The sequence below is a fragment of the Caloenas nicobarica genome, chromosome 1 (genome assembly GCF_036013445.1).
Source record: "Caloenas nicobarica isolate bCalNic1 chromosome 1, bCalNic1.hap1, whole genome shotgun sequence".
Lineage (NCBI taxonomy): Eukaryota > Metazoa > Chordata > Aves > Columbiformes > Columbidae > Caloenas > Caloenas nicobarica.
The window spans coordinates 43,846,447-43,869,148 of NC_088245.1; the positions used below are offsets into that span (position 1 = coordinate 43,846,447).

General features: G+C 40.7%; 1 protein-coding gene across 5 annotated transcripts in view; it reads right to left on the minus strand.

Moving 5' to 3' along the window:
* CNOT4 (CCR4-NOT transcription complex subunit 4) overlaps nt 1-20,277 on the minus strand; it is a 79,187-nt gene extending 58,910 nt beyond the window's left edge. For all 5 annotated transcript variants that reach the window (XM_065632490.1, XM_065632472.1, XM_065632463.1 and 2 more), the window contains exon 1: nt 19,914-20,277. The gene's annotated coding sequence lies outside the window, so the exon portion shown is untranslated. The remainder of the gene's footprint in view (nt 1-19,913) is intronic.
* Between the last annotated feature and the right edge of the window lie 2,425 nt (nt 20,278-22,702).

The window sequence follows — 22,702 nt, forward strand, 5'->3', positions numbered from 1 at the left end:
TCGTCATTGTATTCTGCCCTCATAGGTATGAAACAGAGGAAGCAGGCTGCCATGGATTAAAATAGACTATGCAAATCATTAGGATCCAAAACATGTGGAATACTCCATGATGGACCAAAAAGCCATGGGAAAGACTTTACAGGACTTCTGCTGTAATGGGAAGCACGGCAGACACATAGAGTGCATCTTCCAACCAGTATCAGGAAGCACAGACAATCATGACATGCAGCCTGAGCAGGTTCAGAGAAAGCCCTTATCTCCTCAGCAAGGGCAAACATCCCAGGGAGCTCAGTATCACAATGAAGAAGTGTGAAGAAATTCTTCACTTCTTCTGGTGAAGCTCAAACATATAACAACCAGGAATTAGAGATGAGTCTCTAGAAAGACTTTCACACAGCCAGCACACAAGCATCTGATCATCTTGACAAATCTGGTCATATCACAGGAATTTGAGAAAAGACTAAATCAGTTCCTTGGGAAGAAAAACCACAATCACAGCCCAGAGCCACAACTCTAAGAATTAATCCAATGTGTTCCAAAACTTTTCATTTACAAGAAAATCCTGCAGAGAAGTATCACAGAATTTCTACAAGGGAAGGTAGTATACAATTATTTTGTTTCAACATTTAAGAGGCTGCAGTTAGTCCCACCAGCTAAATGGCATCTTGCATCAAGGTGAGGTCTTTTCCTTGCCTTCCCACAATACACCTATCCTGGGAAATGGCAACATTAAACCTTGCAAGTCAGACATATTACTCTGAGTTGCAGGCTGTTTACACAATTTGTTTCACAGAAGAATCAGTTATTTCTAAACAAGGTCTATTGTGCTCAACCATTGCATTAGACATAAAGGAGACATCATACATCCATGTCTACAGACCTTGTCTAGCAGAAGGGAAATTCAGAGGGCTGGTGCTAACACCAAAGCTGACATGACTGTAGTAACACTCCACCTCGCAAGAAAACCTCACAGGTTTTCCCTGAGATAGGGCTACATAAGATTTCAAGAATAAAGGAGGAAAAAACATTTGCTTGTAAGGAAAACATTCTCTATGGTCATTGAATGACTAGACTTACTGAAGTAATTAATGTTCGAAACTACAACAGAAATCTCACACCCATGTCAGGTACCACAAACCTAATTTCCAGAGTCAACTTTCAGAATATATTAGCAAGTATGTTAGAGGCTGATGCAAACAGACTTAGGAGGCCAAAAGTTTAGCTCGCTAAAGCCTGAATGCACTTGTAAAATATTTCTTACCTTTCTACAAATTAAGCTGAAAGAATTTGCCTCATACCCTTCCCCAGAAGTTGAGATCCTTGCCTTTGCAAAAGGTAGTTTACTGCATTAAGATTTCACATTATTCAAACTAGTACGAATAAAGATTGTGGAAGCACCAAAAAAAGCAAGGTGGGGATGATCAAAAAAACCCACAACACACCCACCCACAAACCAGAACTCTAGTATGCTACCATGACTTCTCTGAAGCTCCCTTTGAAAATTCTTAGCTTGATTATCACTGCCCTTTTTCACCCTATGGGAAGAAGAAGAAACACAGCTGTCTTCCACTACTAATGGTGCAAGGGTTTTTTTGTTTGGGGCCAGAGATGTGTTTCAATTTAGGAAATAAATTTTTTTGGCGTATATCCTTATATTGGCTCCAAGTTTCTCCACTCCTCTCAGAGACGACTAAAAAGCTTTGTTTACGGTGATCTGTTCCAGCGCCAGACCCTACATGGCCAGCAGAGCAATAATCAAAGTCCTCAGTACAAAACAGTGCCAGAAGCACCATGGTCCTGTCTAGATAAAAAGTCAGGAACAGAGATTCAAGAGAACTCTCAAAGTAGTTGGCCTAGAAGATTAAATGCAGCAAGAATATCTTACTTTCTTGATCAGTATAGCAATCCATTATAAGCCTTTGAGCAGAACACTCCTTTCTCTTTCAAGACACTGGTCAAAGGAGAGAGGCCTCTATAAGCTCAGGGAGGCTCTCCTGGCATTCCTTCCAGACAAGCTGAACCCAGGCAAACATGTATCAAAGCAGCCCATCAAGAAAAAGTTACAAGCTTCAGGAATTTCTTAATTAAAAATAAAATTTAAAAAAAGATGCAGGTGATTTATTCTGAAAGTCATTAGCACCCAACAGCAATCTGAATGAGCAATATATTACAAACAAGCCTCACACTAAAAGCAGCTGTATAATCCATCGCACACCTCTGAAAGGTAATTCCTGAATTCAAGCAATACAGAATCAAGAAGCAGCTGCACCCTGACTTCTTACTCTTTTAGCAGCCCAGGTCAAGTACAGCAGCTCCTCAGGACAGAGCTGTTCAGCATGTCCAGACTCAGATACAAGACCCCTAAGAACAGAATCCACTGAGCATCAGAACATCATCCTTTTCCCTTGCTACAATCAGGCATTTGAGATGTGCTGTTATTGACTCTCAGCCTTCAGTTTTCAGAGCTCAATCATTTATGACTGCTCTTCTGATGACATCATTCTCTTTTCATTAGGACATCCCACTTAGTAAGTTTTATGATATTTGAGTCTTGGACTTAACTACAGCATTACTTGCACATATCCTAAAATTGATTCTCAAAAACACCCCAACTGACGCTTCTGATTTAGAGAAAAATAATTTCAAACCCAATTTTAAAAGGGAAAATGGCTAGCATACATGGCTATTATAAACAGCCACATACCCCTGCTAATCAAGGTATTTGAAATATTAATATGCAAATAAACCTAAATCAGCAGTCGTATTGAACAAGAAAAATAATCCACCCAGTCTACTGGCTTAGTGTTTAGAATTTCAAGGATGCCAAGTAATAATGAACCAGAATGAAATACAAATGTGTGCTTTTTACGTTTACGCTTACTGTGGGACAGACAGCACTAGATGGTATTTGACATGCTATATTTGCTTTAGGAGAACAGTTAAGCACAAAGCTTAATTTGATGAGAAAAAGTCTTCCAAAATTAGTCTTAAAACCACAGAAGCTCCATTTGAAATGTGCATGCAGAAATAAGAAAATAAAAACAATGGGTCACATTGCACTACCACCTTTGTGTGGGCTACCATGTGATTACAAACCAACAGTAAAAACCTTACAGTGTGGTTTAGTCTTTATTTGCAAGGTGTTGAGCAGTAATTAAGTGTTTTAAAGAGCAACGAGAAAACCCCTATTAGTGTTCCTACATCAGAGTGGAGTGGTTTCACTGTCTCTAATAGAAACGTTCACTTTCAAAATAATGCTAAGTCACCACACCAAAGACTTACTCCCTGGGTTTTAAAAATATATTTATCAACATTTATTCAGTAAACAGCATAATTATAGAAGCATCTTTCCTGGACACTTGGAGAGTGAAGGGGGGTATCATATTATTCAGACACATGGCACACAGGTTATCTGCTTCCTGACATATGCTATAGCCACCTCACAGGGAATAGACTACACATTCCAAGTTCTTTTCATTCCTATCTGCGTAAGGGCCAGATCCATACAAAAATGAAGACAGTGTAAAATAATCTATACAGACCACACCACCACATAAAGTATCTTTGCTCCTCTGACTCAATAAAATAAGACACATTTTACCTGCCTTTTAAGAAGGGACATCTGTCTTTGAAAATCGGGTTAGTGCTTTCTCCTTAGCTACTGTAACAGAAAAGGCTTGTCATCAGTATTATGCCTACAGATAGCTAAATCAGATGTTATGAAGAGTTTTAGTTGATAACAATGCATATAGAAAGACACAGGTAGTTAATACTGCCCATAAAGCATTAACATGGCAACAGTTAGCTAACAATGGAGGGTGAATAAACGGCAGCTTTGGTTTTGTGTGTTTTGGTTTGTGGGGTTTTTTGTTTTGGTTTGGTTTTTTTCCTCCCTGTTTTTCATCCATTCTGTTTATTAAAACTTGGTTATTTATGCACATACCAACTACATCATTGTTCCCAGTTCTACACTAGAACATCAGTCGGGTAAACCACCAGCTCTCATACAAACAGCAAACCTTTGGAGAGGGATGAAGTACTCCTGCTGCTGCTAGAACATCAGCAACTCAATTCCCAGACCCTCTGGAAGGAAATGCTCATTGGGTGGAGTAAGTAGTTCAGAGAAGAAATCCAAAGTCAGAGAATAACAGAGAAGTAACCTCCTCTCCCAAGAGGAAGAAAGCCTGGCAAGGTCAGCGGCAGGGACGTGCTTCCCACTGCCCCATTCCTTAGGGTTATAGATTACAGCAGCTGCCAGGTTCGCTGCCTTCTCTGCAAGGCAAGAGCTCCAAACTCACCCCATGTAGAATTCACATTATTTCTCCACTGCAATAAGCCCCAAGGTAAAGTGCTACTTACAGGAAATCATCTTTCAATGAAAACTCCTGTTTAGTTTTTCCACTTTCATATGAAAGTTTCACTGAAAGCCTGAAAACTGTTCTAAACACTTTTAAAGTGGTATTTGTAGCCACAGGGTTTTTTAATTATTTTGAGATGTATAGCCATGCATAAGACTAAGAAAGCTGGAGTACACAGAATATTCTCTCTAGATTAAGATCACAGCATATAAAATAGCATAAGATATCACTACACAGAAGGAAAGTTTTTGACATGAAATCACGAGTCACTTTGTTACACCTGAACATAGAGGTATCAATACCAAAGACAAAGCATGTGCCTGCAGCAGCTTTTACTTAACTGCAGGACACAGATCAAGGACAGACACAAGACAAGAAAGATGGAGAGAAAGAAAACATGTCTTCTTTCTAGCACTGCACACCTCTGCAGAGTCCGGAGGCTGCCAAGGATGGAGAAGCCACAACTTCGTGCCTTGCACACACTCCTGTATGCACTCTCCTCCAAAGCAGCCACAAATTTTGTAGGCTGAGATTGTACCTTTTATTAGACCAACACGTATAATGAGTTGGTATACTGGTCTAACACAAGATACTACCTCTGCATCCTCCACTTTGCACAGGTTGACAGCATGACGAAATCTGACACTTTCAAAATTCAGTAATTATTGACTGATATGAGTTATAAATAGCCTCTTTAACACATCCAGCACTCGATCCCAAGTTCTGATGTCCCAAATTTTCATCAGAATTAAAGATAAGTTTGTTAAATTAAATAATTTTTCTTAGCGTGTGCATAAGAAATAATAGTCATTTACCTTGTTACTCTAAGTAAACAGCAAGAGGAGGTGTGGTCATTTTCACACTAAATTAAGATGAAGTATGGCACAGCAGATAAAACCAACAGCTACACTTGGGGGGTAGGAGGAGTGAAGAGGTCTTTAAGACACTCTTAGAAAGAAACACATCATAAGTTATCCACTATACCAAAGTCTTTTCAGACAAGGTAGAAGGAGAAAATAAAGCCTTATACGTACTATATCTGAGCAGTACAATAATCATCTTGCATCAGTTTAAAAGGGATAGAAAAAAAAAATCTCTGAACTACCTACTATACAGTCATCACACAGTGTCTGTAACAGCATTATGGGCATTGAACACCACAACTACATTTGCTCCTCATTTAAACACATTTACAAATCTTGCATTTAGTCTTTTCTAACAGTTGAACAAAAATTTGGGGTATAGATGGCAAAATCCATTACATATGGCTATGTAAATCACGCCAAGTATTTTAGGTGAAACTGCAGTCATGTACTGCTAGAATTTGTTATCACAACACACTTTGTGCAGGAAAAAAAATATTAACTGACACAAGCTTAAACTGAAAAAGCTTAGGAGTTTACTGCCTTCCACACAACATACAAGGTCTGCTTCTCAACTTTTTTTCAACCTTTAAAAGGCATTTTGACTTTCAGAATGGTTCTTATACAAATTATCTATAAAATTACTATGATGCAGAATTGCTTATATGGTACAAGTAGCTTTCCCCCCCTCTACCCTTCAAAAATCTTACTCAAGATAACAGTTACAGTTGCATTTTTAGATGGCAAAAGGCAATATTACTTAAATTTTATTTTCAATATATCTAGCAATGGTCAAAGTACCTAATGTAATTCACCGATAAATTATATAAGAGGCAAGCTACAACAACCTACAACAACAGAAAAGGTACTGTTATGTTCAACATTTCCAAGAAAAAAAAAAGGGGGGGAAAAATTATACATTTAGGTGAAGAGCCTGTCCATCATCTCTGCTCTTCTTAAAACAGAATGCCAAATCCTGTTGTTTGCAAAGCACTACTTCTCCTGTAGTCACTGAATATTTTAGAACTCTGACATTTTAGCTGGCACCTAGATCTACTCCAGGGTTAGCGGTCAACACAACATGTAAACTACTTACTGTACCTGTCAGCTGGAGTCCAGGTCTCTGGTACCATGAGTATCCCAGTTTGCTCATAACCCCCACTAAGCTATAGTTGAGCAGAGAAGCGAAAAAAAAGTCAATCTGAAGAATGTACTACCTTCACATTCCTCCAGGCCAGAATTAAGGTACACTTTTAGGATTATTTATATTACCCCTGCTAAAATTGTTTGACTGACAAAAAGCTGAAAAACATTACTGGACACAGAAAAAGCTCTCTTAAACAAACTCAAAGCATTCTACAAAGGTATTGGATAGTTTACAAGCACATACATTAGTTCATCAATCCCTAATTAGCTTTAGTTTCCAAATGCCATTAAACCGTCAGAAGTCTTAGTACATAAGAGTGAAAATGACTGTCCAGTGTTTTGTTTTAGAAAGAAACACAAGTAGTAAAGAACTGAAAAATGATGTGTCCTTCACCTTTCATCTAACAGCAATATCAACATAACAAAGGGTTAGTTTAAAATCACTTTTCTAATTACCCAAACAGAATTCCCATGCTTGAGAAAGAATACCTACAAAATCTAGAATAATTAGTGTAAATGACACTATCTGTAGGTAAAGTGCAAAAATGAAGAAAGTTTGGGGTGCTAGGCCCAGATTTCCTCCTTTGCCTGCATTCTCCCAGGGGACACTGCACAACCTATGAATCACCATAATGATATTCAACACCTAATTTTATCTTTCATGTGGTACTCCATTCATAATCCTGCTGATCACCAAGAAGCTACCTAAAGGTCTTTGTTTAAGCATAAGATTGAGACTTCTAAGTTCTGCCAGAAGACAAATTATAGTATACTTGCAGATACAAATTGCAGAAGACATTTGGGAATATCTACTATAAAAATGTGATTTTTAGCCAACAGAAGCGAAGTCTGCTTCTCCCGCTTTTCGCAAAGACACAAACAACTACAGGAATGAGCATTTAGCCACATCCAGCACTGCTGCTATTTCTGAGGCTTTGAACAGAAGTATCTAGCCTACAGAACAAAGGAAAAGAAAAACCTTACAGGAGAGAGATGAAGAAAAATACCCACAAAAAACCAACCAGATGCACAAGCTGCCCCAACTTCAATCCTAAACCACTGTTATTCTTACCCATTCTCAGCCTGCCTGCTGCTGTAGAAAGGCAATGCCAGCACCTGCAGTACCATGGACAGGGTACGGAAAAGTTGTTGCTTCTGGGAATTTCATTGCTGAATTTTAAAGCAGCCAGCTCAAACTTTAGTAAGACAAACAAACCACCTTTGACAGTGCAAGAGATGCAGCAATCTTCTGTTTTATATCCATAAGCTTCAGTGTTTACATCATGGAGTACCTTTCAGTTTAAAAACTTTTTTCCATGTCCACTGAAGCCACACTTCACATATTTTAAGGCATTTAATATAGGTCCATTACTGATACTTGGCTTCAACCTTTAATATAGACAACTTCATATCCATCAAGCTGATGATTTTTACATTTTTTGCTACAGAATCATAGAATAATTCTAGAGTTCTTTAGTCAACCTCTTGCTCGAAAGAAGGTCAGCAAGATCAGTCTAGATTACTCAGGGCTTTATCCAGTTGGGCATCAAAACATTCAAGGATGAACACTGCAGAACTTCTTTCACCTGTCCCAATGACTGTCCCACTCCATGGTGAAACATGTTCCTTTTAAATGCAGTTATTTTAACACACGTCTGCTGTAGCTCACCTGCCTTCCATACACTGCCATAAAGAACCTGGCTTGGTACTCTCAATAGCCTGCCCATAGACACCAGAAGGTTACTATTAGTTCCTCCTGCTTCCCAAAGCCTTCTCTTCTGCAGGTTGAACACCCATTTCCCTAAGAACTGATAGAATTTTAGCAAACTCTTACCCTCATAGGCATCTGCTAGACTTAAAGTCTTCCATTACAATATAAAGTTTTAATTCAGAGTGGCTTTTGATATTCATCCCTGTACTTCCCCAGATTAGACTGCAGGAGCACAGACCTCATACTAAAACCTGCTCTAGTACAAGCTGAAATGAGTTGTACACTGCCTGTCTGGGCTCACTGTAATCCCCCTCTGGGACATACCTCAACCCTAAAGAGAGAGCATCTCTTGTTCAGCCTGTAGCTGTTTCTGAACTAGAATTAGAGTTATGGAAGAACTTCTAAAAAAACCCACACAGTTGAATGACAGTTCTGCCAAGTAGAACAGAAGTTTTACAGGATTTTATATACATATATATGTATGCGCGCACACACTTGGATACATAGGAAGAAGTAAAGATGCCCAGAACTGAAGGCAGGGGAAAACTAACAACCCACCACTCAAAGTATGTAGATCAGAAATATATCAGAAAGGAGAATAAGAGTACATTACTAGGGCTGCTGTCTAAACCATTAAGTTATTTAAAAAGTGAAATACATTAACAAATAAGCCACACGCACTCCACTGACTGAAGTAAATTTCTGGTAAGGTACAGTGCCCTGACAGTTACAAGGAATTGTTAACTACTGGAAAAATCTATGTCATGACTAGTCAGTCAATGAATCCCAGAGACAGAAGAGGAAGGAATTAAGAGAGATGTATCCAAAGATTTACTTCAGCAGTAAATGAGATGTGTACCAGGCTGGAGGGCAAGGTGGTGGGAGCTAAAGATAATGGAAGAAGCAGCAATGCTTCCTTAACAGATTTTTTTAAAAAAAAAAAAAGGGCAATCTTCTCTGCAGACTTCCATATCGCTCTGGAAAATCCACATCCTTTGTTTCATTCCCAGATGTAGTAGAGCAAATACATCAGAGAAGGGTCTGTATTCCTCATCCAGCCTCTATTAAAAAAATCCCTACAAATAAATTAAATCTTTGTGCCTACTTTAAAAAAAATGTTCAGAATCCTTGAGAAGCTACCAAGAATCACACAGCAGGAAGATTTGGGCAGTCTCTTCAACCTCATCCTAAAACTTGGGAAACAGCACAGTCACTGCCCCCAGATTCACTCTCAGCCATTCATACTTAATACCTCTTCACCCACAAGAGAGCAAAAAAAAGCCAACTTGACTTTTGCAAAAAGTGACAACACTTGCCTCTCACCACAGTGGAGTAGCCAAGTCTATTTAAGCCACAAGCGAATGAACACTTAACAACTTGGAGACGGAATATTAGTTTAATAACTAACTGGGGCCTAACTAGCAGCATAAGAAAGATATGGAACTGCTCAAGCAAGTCCAGAGGAGGCCACAAAGCTGATCGGTGGGCTGGAGCACCTTCCCTATGAGGACAGGCTGAGAGACTTGGGGTTGTCTGTCCTAGAGAAGGCTCCAGGGAGACCTTATAGCAGCCTTCCAGTACTTAAAGGGGGCCTAAAAGAAAGATGGGGATGGCCTCCTTATGAGGGAGTGTAGTGATAGGACAAGAGATAATGTCTTTAAACTGAAAGAGGGTAGATTAGATATAATAAATAAATTCTTCACCATGAGGGTGGTGAGGCACTGGAACAGGTTGCCCAGAGAAGTTGCAGATGCCCCATCCGTGGAACTGTTCAAGGCCAGGCTGGATGGGACTTTGAGCAACATGGTCTAGTGGAAGGTGTCCCTGCCCATGGCAGGGGGATTGAACTAGGCTATCTTTAAGGTCTCTTCCAATTCAAACCATTCTGTGATTCTACGAACTTGCCTATACTTTCCACTTTAAACCTAAGGCAACACAGCAATGCATTAGAACTTGACTGCATTTAGGCAATGCTCAAGGCAGAAAACCAAAATATTAGAAATTAAGGCCTTGATGCTACAAACATTTAAGTAGTAAACTTTATCCAATGGAATAGATCCATCAACTACAGTGAAATTACAGGATGTGCTTGAACCAGAGAACCAAACCTACACTTGCAATATTAGATGGAAAAATTTAAGTTTTATTAAAACAATTCCATAGCATAAAGACGGCAGTTGCACAATATAACAGTCTTGGCATGTAAATCCACGTGGTACAGTGGAACTGTAAAGTTATGATAGAAGTTTAATGTATACAAGCCCATTTCCACTTTAAAGGGACATAACATCTACACTGAGGTACTTACACTTAAAAGTTTTCAAGCGTGCACAAGTAACTAAAGCATTAGCCTCTGTGGCCAGTAACTACAAAGCCTGATGGGAAAAAAATACATGAGTGAAGCATTTCAGCTTTCTTGATGGATGCCTGGAAGGTAAAGTTGATAGCAATTACAGCACACATCCTGTGTCCAAATTTGTAGTACTATCAGGATGTAGGTAGAAATTAGGCCTCTGGTTTATTTCTTGTTTTATGTTGAAAATGGCAAAGGGTGAAGCTCCTCTAAAATCTGAAATTCTGTAACATATAATTTAAGACAATAAAGTATCTCTTTCAGCAATTTAGAAAACAGTTGGATAAAACACAAAGTACATCTAATTAAAATGCACATCAAATAAAGCAAATGATCTATTTGTTCTCTTGGATGAATAAAAACTTGACTCAGTTCAGTTTAAGTACAAAAAACAAGAATATTGTGCTTAGGACATAATCTGCTTGGGGCAGACAAGAGCAGGATGCTGCTTCAAAAAGATTCACTGATATCTGAGCCAACAGAAAATAGTACACATGTCTACCATGTCACAGTCACAATCACACTTTGGGATAATTGTTGGCTTCTATAGAGAATACTTAGAATTCTACTTCATGGGGGAAAAGAACAACAACAACAACGAACCACCAAAAAAGCCACCACCTCACAAATGTAGAACTGGAAAACAGAACAACAAAAAGAACCCTAGATCTCTTCCCAACACGTTATTTTTCTGGGTTGTACTTCAGAATCTTACACACCCTGAAGACACTGGTGGGACAAAAATATGAAATATTAGGAATTTCAGTTTGAAATTCACTTCAGAAGTAGCCACTCCATTTCCCGCTTTCTACTGCTTCAGCATACATTGTAATTTTCTATGAAATACACCTTTTGGAAGCTGGAAGACTACACTTAATTCAGCATTCTTTCACCAATATGATTGCCATCATAACAAAAAATCAGTATAAAGCAGATCTTAGACCTACAAGTCTAAGTATTTTGGGCAACAACTCTTGGAAATTGATTTTGGCTCACTTCTATCAGACAGAAATAAGGATAAGAAATTCTAAAATCTATGCAAATTAAGCTAGAGGTGAAAACTACAATCACAAGACTGTCCCAAGGGTCAGAGTTACATTACATGGAACTAAACTTCATTCTTTTGGGGTAGGAATTAGGGATGACCTTAAATTATTTAAAAGTTGTTATTTATTATACCTTAATACAGGCATTTAAAGACTCCAGCTAAGAATCTTGCATCGCTGCCTCCAAGTGAAGGCTGCATTCTCCAATGTGATAAAAACTACACAGTTTTAAGGATTCACAAGTTAACAACAAGATATAACCACTTACATGTACTCCAGTCTAAAACTGGTCAAAATAAGTCATAGTGTTACTGTAGACAACCATTTTGTATTTGCAAAAAAATCGAAGTTAAGTTCAAAAAGCAAACCAGAGTTCAAATGTTTAGCCTAGAAGCACAGGAAAACTGCAGAGGATGGAAGAATCTTGATATCGTTCACTCCACAAACCTGCTAAAAATCCAGAAAGGCGGCTGTTTCATGCAGTATTCACTCACATCATAAATCGCAATTCCCACATATCTGGTACACAAGCCACAATCTTCTGCTTCTACTTTTCAGGGAAATACATACTTATTACTCAAGAACAGCAGTTGAGAAAGATCAGGACCTGCATTTAGGGAAGTACCTTTATCTCCATGGGGAACAGAACGTGTAACTGCTCAAAGATAACCTATGTGCTGTAGTAAACAAATTCTAGAGACCGACACATGCAAAGCAACTTCCATAAAAGAAAAGAGATAAAAAGGAAAGGGAGAGCATTAAGAACTATCCTAATGAAAGAGCTTTCCAGGTAATTTTTTAGAAAGGCTGGGCAGAAAGGGAAGACTAATTTAGTATTCCAAAAAGAAAAAAATCTAGTAAAAATACTCAAAAGCAGAGCATCAGCTTCCACTAACTTAAGTAGGATGTGCAGTACTGGTTTTAGATAAATCCCTTCTACTGCTACCTCAACTATACAGAGGTGCATTAAGTCAGGCAGGTGAAGTTAAGTAGTCATTTGATTCATACAAAGCACTGAATTAGATCCCAAACAAATAATCTGTCAGACTATGACAAATATATGCTGTAAAAAAAAAAACCCACACCACAGTTCAAGTTGACTGCAAATGCACTTGCCCAGCATATCCTTTAAATGCTGTGACTTTTTAAAACTAACAGAGACAGTTCTGAGTTTTTACTGATCAAGAGCAGCTGAATGCAGTTCCTTTGGAGAAGCCTAAACCCATGTGAGATGCAAATTAACCAGAACCTGTACGAAATTCAAATAACTGCTTTAAGAGAATGAAGAACTTGCTATTAAATTTAAGTTTCTTTAAGGAAAAAGAAAACAAAGACAACACTAAGGAGGCCTCAGAAACATTTATGCTGATGTCAGCTCTGTTTGAGAAGTTGCTCTCTAATATCTGGGTTTATATTTAGGAAGAAGAAAAAGAAACAAACAAAAACCACAAAACACACTAACAAAAAAAAACACAACACCAGAGAGTGACATCAAGTCCATCTCCTTTCTTCTAGTTCCATATACTAGGGTCTTTCCCGAGTCCATTATGAGTCTCAGAAAAAAAATGGTACAGTCAAAAGATGCTACACTTCACGGAAGTTACCTTCACCATGCTTTCAGAGGAGGCATGCACCGAATACAGCAGAAACAGCAGATGGATGCTCCTCTCAACCACTAAGTGTCTCATTTATTAAGCATAGATGACTACAGCACTGCAAGTGCCAAAAGGAACCTGTCTCTCTCACCTCATCCTACCAAATTACCTTTGTTTGAAAAGAAATTCTGCTTCACATCTACTCAATAGTTTTATATCTATATATATATACACACATACATACACACAGGGTGTTTCAAAAAGATGGACCCAATTTGAAATCACTATACTGCTGAAACTGGGTCCATCTTTTTGAAGTACCCTATATATACATACATATATATATATATATATATGCATGTATGTCTGCAAAGAACTTAAAAAAAGACCCACAGTAACTTGCATTAATTATCAGTAAAGACAGAATAAACATTTTACTTCTAAGTGCCTGTTTTCTGATTCTTCACTCTATACTCTATAACTAAGCTTTAAAAGCCATGCCACTGCAAGGTCCCTTATAAAGACAGCTGTATGAGTTCTCTTTTTGGTCACCAAACTTGAAAGCAGTTAGCTGGTTTCCCAGAAAAAGACACTGTTGTCTCCAGAACCAATTCTAAGTAGTTTCTGCCGGAGGTATGTTTTCTTCACACTGTCAGAGAGTCATATGGCAACACAACACAGCTGGTTCTTACCAAGTTTCACTGTGCTATGTATTTATATAGTAGTAACCAGAGCAATAGTTCTCATACAAGGTATGACGCTGCCCCACCCCCAGGGAATCACTAGCATGAAGGTTAAATTGGAATGAGACCATGAGCAAAAGAATTAAGAAATTAATAGCTCTAAAATGGCTCAATTAGAGCAGGAAGCCACTACACTGGTGAAAACATGAAAATGGACCTACCTTGAATCATGCTTACAATTATAACTATTATTCAAGACAAAAATGAAAATGTAATCCAGAGCAAAGACAACGCTACCCATGTGCAGAAGACAGTTTGATGACTAGACTATAAGAGTTGATATTTCCTTAAACTCCCCAGCTGTTCTTCCATATTTTCAACATACACTAACAGTTTTGTAAAAGAAAATCAGTGATCATCCTCTAGTTTCAGACTTACCACCTGATGTTCTAGAACCAGTTTGCCACTAACTGAAACCACAATATTAATATGTTAAATATATGCTTTACTAAATGAAAGGATTAGCAAAGCAGCTTTCAAAGACAGGAAGAAGCTATAATTTCTCAAATGTGGCTCCTCAGTAACTTCCTTGACCCTTAGTCTAGGATGAAGTTTTGTAAAACAAAAGCTTGCCTTCTTAGGAAAAGGGATTCAACTTGCTAAACAACCAACAGAAGCACATGCAAACAAGCTCCTTCAGAGGAGCAGCAGTTATATGATAAATGGCAGTAAGATTAAGTCACTAGACAAATTGGATTAATACTACTGGGCCTCTCTCATTTGGCCCAGTGCTTTTAACATAACTCCAGCCCCTGCAGTTCACACTGATTAAGGGAAATGCGTTCAAATTAACTATCGGGCAAGTTGACCTATAAACACTAATTTTGACCTAGCAAGTTTTGACCTTTCATTTTCTGCAAGTTTAGAAGCTCTCAGTGGACACTTTCTATGAATGAGATAGTGAAGACTAATTCTCAATTTCATTCAATAAAAAAAAAAAAAGGAAGTTGTCACATGAAATGAAGCAGTAGCTATTCAAAGAGAGGGAACAGTTTCTATTTTTGCAGTGTCCAACAGCCCAAAGTAACTTCTACAGATCATACAGATCTTTAACTGACAGGCACAGCTATAGTGACATGTATCTATCTTCATTCATTGTATTTGGAGAGAGGGTAGAAAAAGAACAAAACAGTAGCTGAACACTTTCTCCACACATCTAGTGATTACTGCTACATATTTCTTTCCACAACCCATTTTTCTAAATTTCTAGGCTATACTGCAAAAGAGAAATTCAGAATAACAGCCACCACATGCTTACCCATCTGAGATTCTGCCTTCATCAAAACATCTATCACTTAAACTCTCTCAGGTAGGCAGTTCCAAAGTACATATCAATATAATTTAATTACTTACACCCATTCGTGCACTCAAATTCCATTATTTTTTTGTTAAGATGTTAAGTTATTGTAACATGTAATAAAAGAGGGGTTTAGAAGCAATAAAAGTACTCCACCTGCAAGTATTTCACACTCTAGGTGTCTTAACCCATGGATCTTGCAATTTAAAATTAATATACACCATTCAAAAAGGATTCACATTAAATCTCCACTGGTGATAGAAACTTTAAACCAAAACACGACATGTAGCCTGCTTTCAAATAAATGTCATCTGTTGAATTCAGTGTTCCTGAAACAAATTGCCCAGCTTCTCACTTTTCCACTGCATTAAGCTGGGACACTGGTAGCAGGTCTTCCTATGCACTGTACTTTGTCCTAAAATGAGCAAGACTGCTACCCTTTTAGTTATTATTTTTCTGTATCAAATCTTACATGGAAGAAACCATTTAAGAACACCCACAGTGGGAAAAGTAAATGCCTCTTCTGTCAAGCGAGGAAGAGATTAGAGCTCAGTAGCCCAAAATGCAAGATTAGGTTGCAATCCACTACGAACAAGGCCTAAACATGTGCCAAAGTAAAACCAAGGATGAAACACTACTTAAACAATAGTACACTCTCATTCCCATCACGTTTTTTTGTCATTCCTACAAAGTTCCTGTGATTCTGTTCAGAATTTGAAGAATTAATTAGAAGAAGTTCAAAGCCAAGGAAGGGAAGTGCGCTGTCATTCTTACAGTTTCTTTCTCTATCCACTTCATCTCTTCTAAAAACAACAACAAAAACCCACCACCACACCAACTTCCTGGTGCTAATAATTAATTAATACTTGTGATCAAATAGAAGATATTGCAATATTACCTTCCAGCAATCAAGGACTGCTAAGCTGTGACGAGTAAAACACCCAAAGCCCAGAAGGGGACAAGTCCAAGGATATATAATACGACAGGGGACCCTCCATCTCACAACCAAGACATGCAGAGGTACAGTTACTTTATAACAGATATTGTAGTCAACTGGAAGCCAGTTCATATCAGGCATCTATTCTTCTTGAGATATCAGCAAGATAGAAGAAACTGATGTTGGGATCACAGTATGTTAGAAAGCCATCCACAGACAGCTGAAGTTTTCCCTTCTTCCCCTGCAAGAAAACAACCTGATCAAACGCAGACAGCACTGCTCAGGGTACAAGCCTCAGCCAAAAGCTAAGCTCCCTTTCCATCAAGTTCAGTAGCATGTTTGCTTGATCCCTATATCCACCTTTACTTTTAACTCGGTGACTAGAAGACAAAATTCCTCCTTACACTGACCCCAATCCACCCTTCCCCAGTTTGAAAACTAGCAACAGATGAAGTATCTAATAAAAACACACAAATGATTGATTAATCATGAAATTAATACTAACATATTCTGTTCTAGAATAGAAACACAGTACATAGCTTCCAGAGTACACAGAAAGGGACAAGCAGCGTCTTTGTCTGTATTTTCCTAATGGTTTTGGATGCAGGCTTCCTCAAATTGTTAAAGCATATATGTAAGACAGTTTATGAATGCATTATTTTGCACATATGTATTTGGAAAACACTTTTAAGTTCCGTTTAAATGACAGACTCCAAGAAATACCTTGGAGTTGTCACGTTCCCAGAACAGCCAAGGGGAAGGAAAGGAAAAAAATACCACCACAAAACCTACTTGATCTTAGTACTATGTGGAAATCACTAGTTTAAACACTAATTCTTTCCTTTAAGCTGGTGTAGCCAGTCTAATAACAGCTAGCCAGAAGTCAAGAACATACATTCTGAATGCTCACTAAATTAGTAGAATCTTTGATACAATTTTGAAGTAAGAAAACAATGAGGATTCCCTTTTCGAGCTCACACAAGAAAATGCCATCTGACAAAGCAAAGCATATAAAAGTTTCTAGTATGACAGAAAACCCAGCCTGATGAAAACATGCACGTGACTGAAAGAGTTTAATGCAAAAATGCATACATGCTTTTACTTACAGGGGTTATATTCATATTTCCTGCTAGATACTTATACAGCCCTCCCAATTTGCTTACAGGAAGAACCAGAAGGTCTGAGCAGCATCTCAAGCCAAGCCAAACCATTTGCTGCTATACTTCATTTTCCATGTCTAGTAAGTGTTTATAGTGGTTAAAATGTTAGCAAATGTTAACCAGACTCCTAAATGGAGTTCTCCTAAATTCCTGGACTATTCTCCAAGAACCAGAAGAGGTGTGGGCTCTATTTATTCACGGATCCCTTACACTGCTTCCATCCAATAAAAACGAGACAAAGCAGGTAGAAAAATACACACTAGAAAGCAAAGAAAGCATCAATATATTTAAAGAGCTGAAACATTCAGGACATTAGAGCAAGGTAAGTTATGTGGCCTTTCACACAGGCGCTTACTCAAGATATCTCAGCAATACCACACAACTGCAAGTGGGACAAAAGGTGGTTTGTACATCCTAAGACACCATCCACCATGTGAATCTTTGAGAAACCCTGATCCTAGCAGTCTTGCTGAGCAAGTCATTTCCTTCCAACATGTGGTAAGGCCTATAGATCAGCCTCATCTTACCAGAACAAGAAATTTAGTTGTCCAAGGCCTAAGAGGCAATCTTTGATCAGCCGCTTAGCAGCTACCTGTGCTTACAAAACACTATCCATTTGAAATAATCTTTTATTTCAAAGAAGTAGGCAAAATTTTGAGAAATGGTTGCCAGAGTTAAGGCTTCAGGGCCCATACTTAAGATCTTGGTCAGAGTAATTTCAAAACATTTCATTCATAAAGAATATCCTAACTTTCCTGAACAACAGCCATGAAAGACAACATGTATCTGTTTATAATGAATATTTTTAATTAAACAAGAATGCCACATACTTGCATACATTCTCTCACCAGCTTTAACCCAAGCCTTTTATTTAGTGGGCACTGTATAGCTGTTCTTCAACTTTCTGAACAAAAGGTACCAAGAAATTAATAGAGCACTATTCCTGACAGGCACTCACCACCTTTTCTCTGTAAAGAGAAAAGCTGTTAGCATCCTCCAAGACTCTTAATTTTAAAAGCTAATAAAGAGGCACCTGAAGAAACAACAAAGTTAAAAGCAGAGATCACTTTATCCTTGTATTCCCCCTTTCCAAAACAATCCTTTCCCCTAGAATGAATGTTGCTTGCAATTCAGCCAACTTCAACTGCCAAGCATTTCTAAATGCTTGCATGTGTTCATCTTGTTTATGAAATGGAAACTCTATCACAGAATCCCAAAAGCCTAAAATACATCATACCTGAATCCTGGACCATGCTCTAGTTTATCACATTATTAGAGAAATGCTAAGAAACTAAAAGTATATTTGAGTATTTGTAGGCCACCTAAACTAATTCACCTCTCAAGTCAAACAGTTATTTTATTCACTGCTCTTCATAATCCTGTATTTTATTTTTTTTCTTTTTCTCTTTCATTTTTTTTAAGCAGGGAGAGAAGGGGTCCAGAAGCAATTTCATTCTTCTACATATTGATCTTTCAGTACAAGCGTCCCTTCTGTTAGCGCTAGTCACCATTTTTACAAGAATATGAAGTCAAAGTACAGTGATGCTCAAGTCGAGACATTTCAAAACTAAAACAAAACACAGTTAAAACACAAAGTCAGAAATCTGTACAAGCTCAGTAAACGCTCGATTGGCCAACATTAACTTCTAAAACTTTTGGACAGGAGTAAGATAACATCTGCAGGTCTAGAGTTTCCACAGCTTTAACAAGTTGATGGGTTTTGCTTACATTAACATATGCTCTAGAGAGAATTGCTTCTCCTATGAACTATGTACTTGATATTACATACTGACACAAATATATAAGCTATGGACAATTAAACCCTTTCAGGTACAGTAATGAACCATTTTAATTATCTAGCGTATTTTCCTTCCCCTTCTACTGTACAGACGAAGGCACTGGCAGCTCACTTTCAGACTGGCGGGTAGAGCTGTATGACCATCACTGGAAGTAGGATGGGAGCACGGACGCAGCCTTGTCATTTGCTTCTGCTAACACACAAAATGGAAAGAGCCCCTAATATTTTGCAAGTATGAGACAGAAAGTTACGTACCGGTTATTTTACCAACAGACAAATCTCGGGAGGTTACACGGACCATCCAAAATAACACCAAAAATAAGAGGCTGCCATTTACCATCTGTTTGCCTCTCTCAGGAGAAAAAAAAAGTGCAGATCACAAGAACAAATGGAGCCTGGCTCCGGGGAGAAGAAGAAGGGGAGAGAGGAAATTTCCACGCGAATCCTAAATGAATCACGCCGCGGTTCCCGCGCCCGGCCGCGCCGGCCTCCCCCGGCAGAGGTGAGCGGCTCCGGGGGCACCGTCCCCCCGCACCCCCGGCCGGCGGCCCTGCCCGGCCCAACGGCTCCGCCGCGGCGGGGCGGCAAGAGGAAATACAGCAAGCCTCCCCCGGGCAGCGGCACGGACGGAGCCCCCTTCCCCGGCGCCCCCCGGGGAAGAGCCGCTCGCTCGCCCCCTCGCCCTCCCCACACGGCCCGGTGCCCTCCGCGCACGGCAGCTGCCCGGCGCGTCCCCCCCACCGCCGGGGCTGGCACCGGCGGTTGCGCTGAGGCCTGCGCCGTCCCAGCGAAGCCTCGGCGCTCTCGTAGTCGGAGCGGCCCGGCTTCCCCCCGCTCCTCCTCGCCTCTCCTTCCCTCCCTCCCTCCCTCCTTCCTTCCCCGGCCTGGCCTTCAGCTCGCACTCACCCGCCTTCCTCCTCCCTGCCCGGCCCGCGGTGCGTGTGCGCGGCTCTCCCTCACGCTGCCCGGCGCGGCGGCGGCGGCCGGGCCGGCGGGGGCGGGCGGGTGGGTGGGTGAGCGTGCGGGGTGGGAGGCGAGGGGAGAAGGAGAAGGGTGGGGAGGCAAGGAGAGAGGCAGCGAGGAAAGAGAGGAGAAGCGGAGGGGGAGGAAAACCGCAGCAACGCTCCTGGGGCGGGACCTGCGGCGGCGGCCGGCCGGGCGCTTAGGCGGCTGCTCCGACGACCTTTACGCGAGAGACGGGTAATCTCCGAGCTCGGGGCGCTCCGCTGCCAGCCCGGCCACCATCTTACATTAGGGAGACTTGCCCTGGATGCCGCCTCCCCTGCGCTTGCGCCGCCGACAGTGGGCGGGGGAGCAACGGCGGGGGACGGGGCGCGACAGCGGCGGCCGCGACGGCGCGGGGCACGACGGGACTTGTAGGCGGCGGCGCCGGCCCGGGCAGCGCGGGAGGAGGCGCCGCTGTGCAGTCCCGATCCGGGGAGGGCCGGTCCCTTTCCGCCACCGCTGCCGCCCGGGTGAGGCCGGGGACGCCAACCCCTCTCTCCAGGCAGGGCCGACCAGCTCCTCCCGCTCTGCGGAGTCCCCGGCCGTAAACCCGCTGCGATTTCAGCCACCTGTTACTGGCCACTAAACCTGCGCGGGTTTAGAGCGCTGGATTGATTTTTATTTCCCTCTCCTTGATGTTGCTTTGTTGTTTATTTGTCGTTTGTTTGTTTGTTTGTTTTTCTCCTGCCAAGTCGAAGCGACCCTGTCTACCTCCCCGTTAGACCGTGCCGGTGGTTGGCTGCAAGATCCGGGGCGGGGATGTCCCCCCAGAAACCGGCTGTCACGGCGCTGGGGTCGGGACTGGATGCGGCTCCCGCTGACCGCAACCCGGGCAGCGGTTTCTCGCAGCGGGTCCTTCCCCTCGCAGGCCGGGAGAGCGGGACTGTGCCCTGCGCTGCCCCGGCCCCCCCGCCCACTGGTGGCGACCTCTGCCATCCCCCCTCTGGAGGGGACCTCCGTGCCGCCTCCCCCCTTAGCTTTCTCTTCTGTATTTATTTATTTATTTACTCCCCCCCCTAATCCTCACAGGTTCCAACCGCGAGGACCTGGTCTGACAGGATTCCTTCGCTAACGAGGACTTCTGTTTCAGAAGCTGCAAAATTTGGAGGGCCCTTCCATGTTCTCCCAGTTCCCGGGCCGCTGTGCTGCTGTCCCGCCAGGCGCAACTTCGGGTGGCAGAAGCCTCTCTCACCTGCCTGGAGCATCTCTGTTCCCCAGGCACCGCTGTCCCGTGGCAGCAGGCACTCACATCGTGCTGCCCCTTTCCGGAACAGATTTTTGTTATTGTTACTATTATTATTATTATTAGGATTTTCTCGAGTCCATTTCCCATTTGGAACAGAAGCCAAAGGCATGGAGAAAAGGTGTTTTCTTTTTTCTTTTTTTTTCTCTTCACTTACAAAACCAGGCAAATTCTCTTTTCATGCATAGGGGCTGTAAGTAATTTTGACAGAAGCAGCTTCCTGCAAATTCTCAAGGACAGGATCTCTCCCCTGCCAAAGAGACTTTTCTTTTGGTGTTTGTATTGCCAGAAACTCACACTTCTGTCTCCTCTTTCTACCAGTCACCCTAGGCTGTGGGCCTCTTAACACTGAACCCATAACTCTTCCTTCCTTTTTCCTGTAATCTCTGTGCCACACAAAGGACCGCATCACCTCAGCTAATAGACAAAAAGAGCACTTTTACTCACCACCTCTATAGCTCTCCAGTGGCTTTTCTGCACTGGCATCCTTAGCTCTCCAAACAGGCAGCCTCATCCTGGGTGTTTAATTATTAGTTATCTCCAGTGCACAAGGCATTACTACTTTTACTATGAGAATACCCACCTGAGAGCTTTACTTATTTCAGCAACTGATAGGAATCCTCACAGAGAGCACTGGCATAACTATTTTGTTTAGTGGCATAATGTTTTTCTTCTTTACTTCTGTGGTTTAGATTGAAGTGTTATACTAGCGAAGTGTTTTACTAGTACAGCCTCGTACAATATGCCCGTTCCACTAACACTAAAGTGCCTTCTGTTGGCATAGCTTGTTCTCCTTCTACAAGTAAGTTAACATTATCTTGTGCATATTAAATTTTATATTGATATATGTATATCCACAACAGGAAAGCTCTATGAATTAACTTTACCACTTGGCTGTAGGCAAGACCCAGGTCTACATAAAAATAAACCCTGTTTTCAGTAGTAATCTTGATATGCAAACACAAATACAATGCTTATTTGAAAACAAAACATAACAATGGAATATAAACACCTATATATGACAGAAATTCTGTGTCTTTGTGCGTATATATTCAACTGTAACATATACTTCATACAGATAGCTACATATTAATAAAATTCAGGTGAACATATAAAAAACCAATATATTTCTCAAAGAGTTTATAGTTTTCAAGTTTTCATAACCTGTATATAAACCTTTAGATTCCAGAAGTACCCATTATGTAAGTAACTTACATAAGTAATGTCATTGTTGACAAGCATAATACCTGGCAACGTTTCCTGTTGAATAAAAGCAAGTACTCTGACTTGAAAAGAAAGATTAAAAATAATATACCTAAAAGCTGCAATTCTTGGGCTGAGTTGAGGCTGTTTATTAAGTGAATTCTGTGATTTCTTTCAATCCAGTATTGAAGAGTCTTCCTCTCAATAAGAGTCTGTTCATATCCCTTTGCTGAGCCCTGCATGA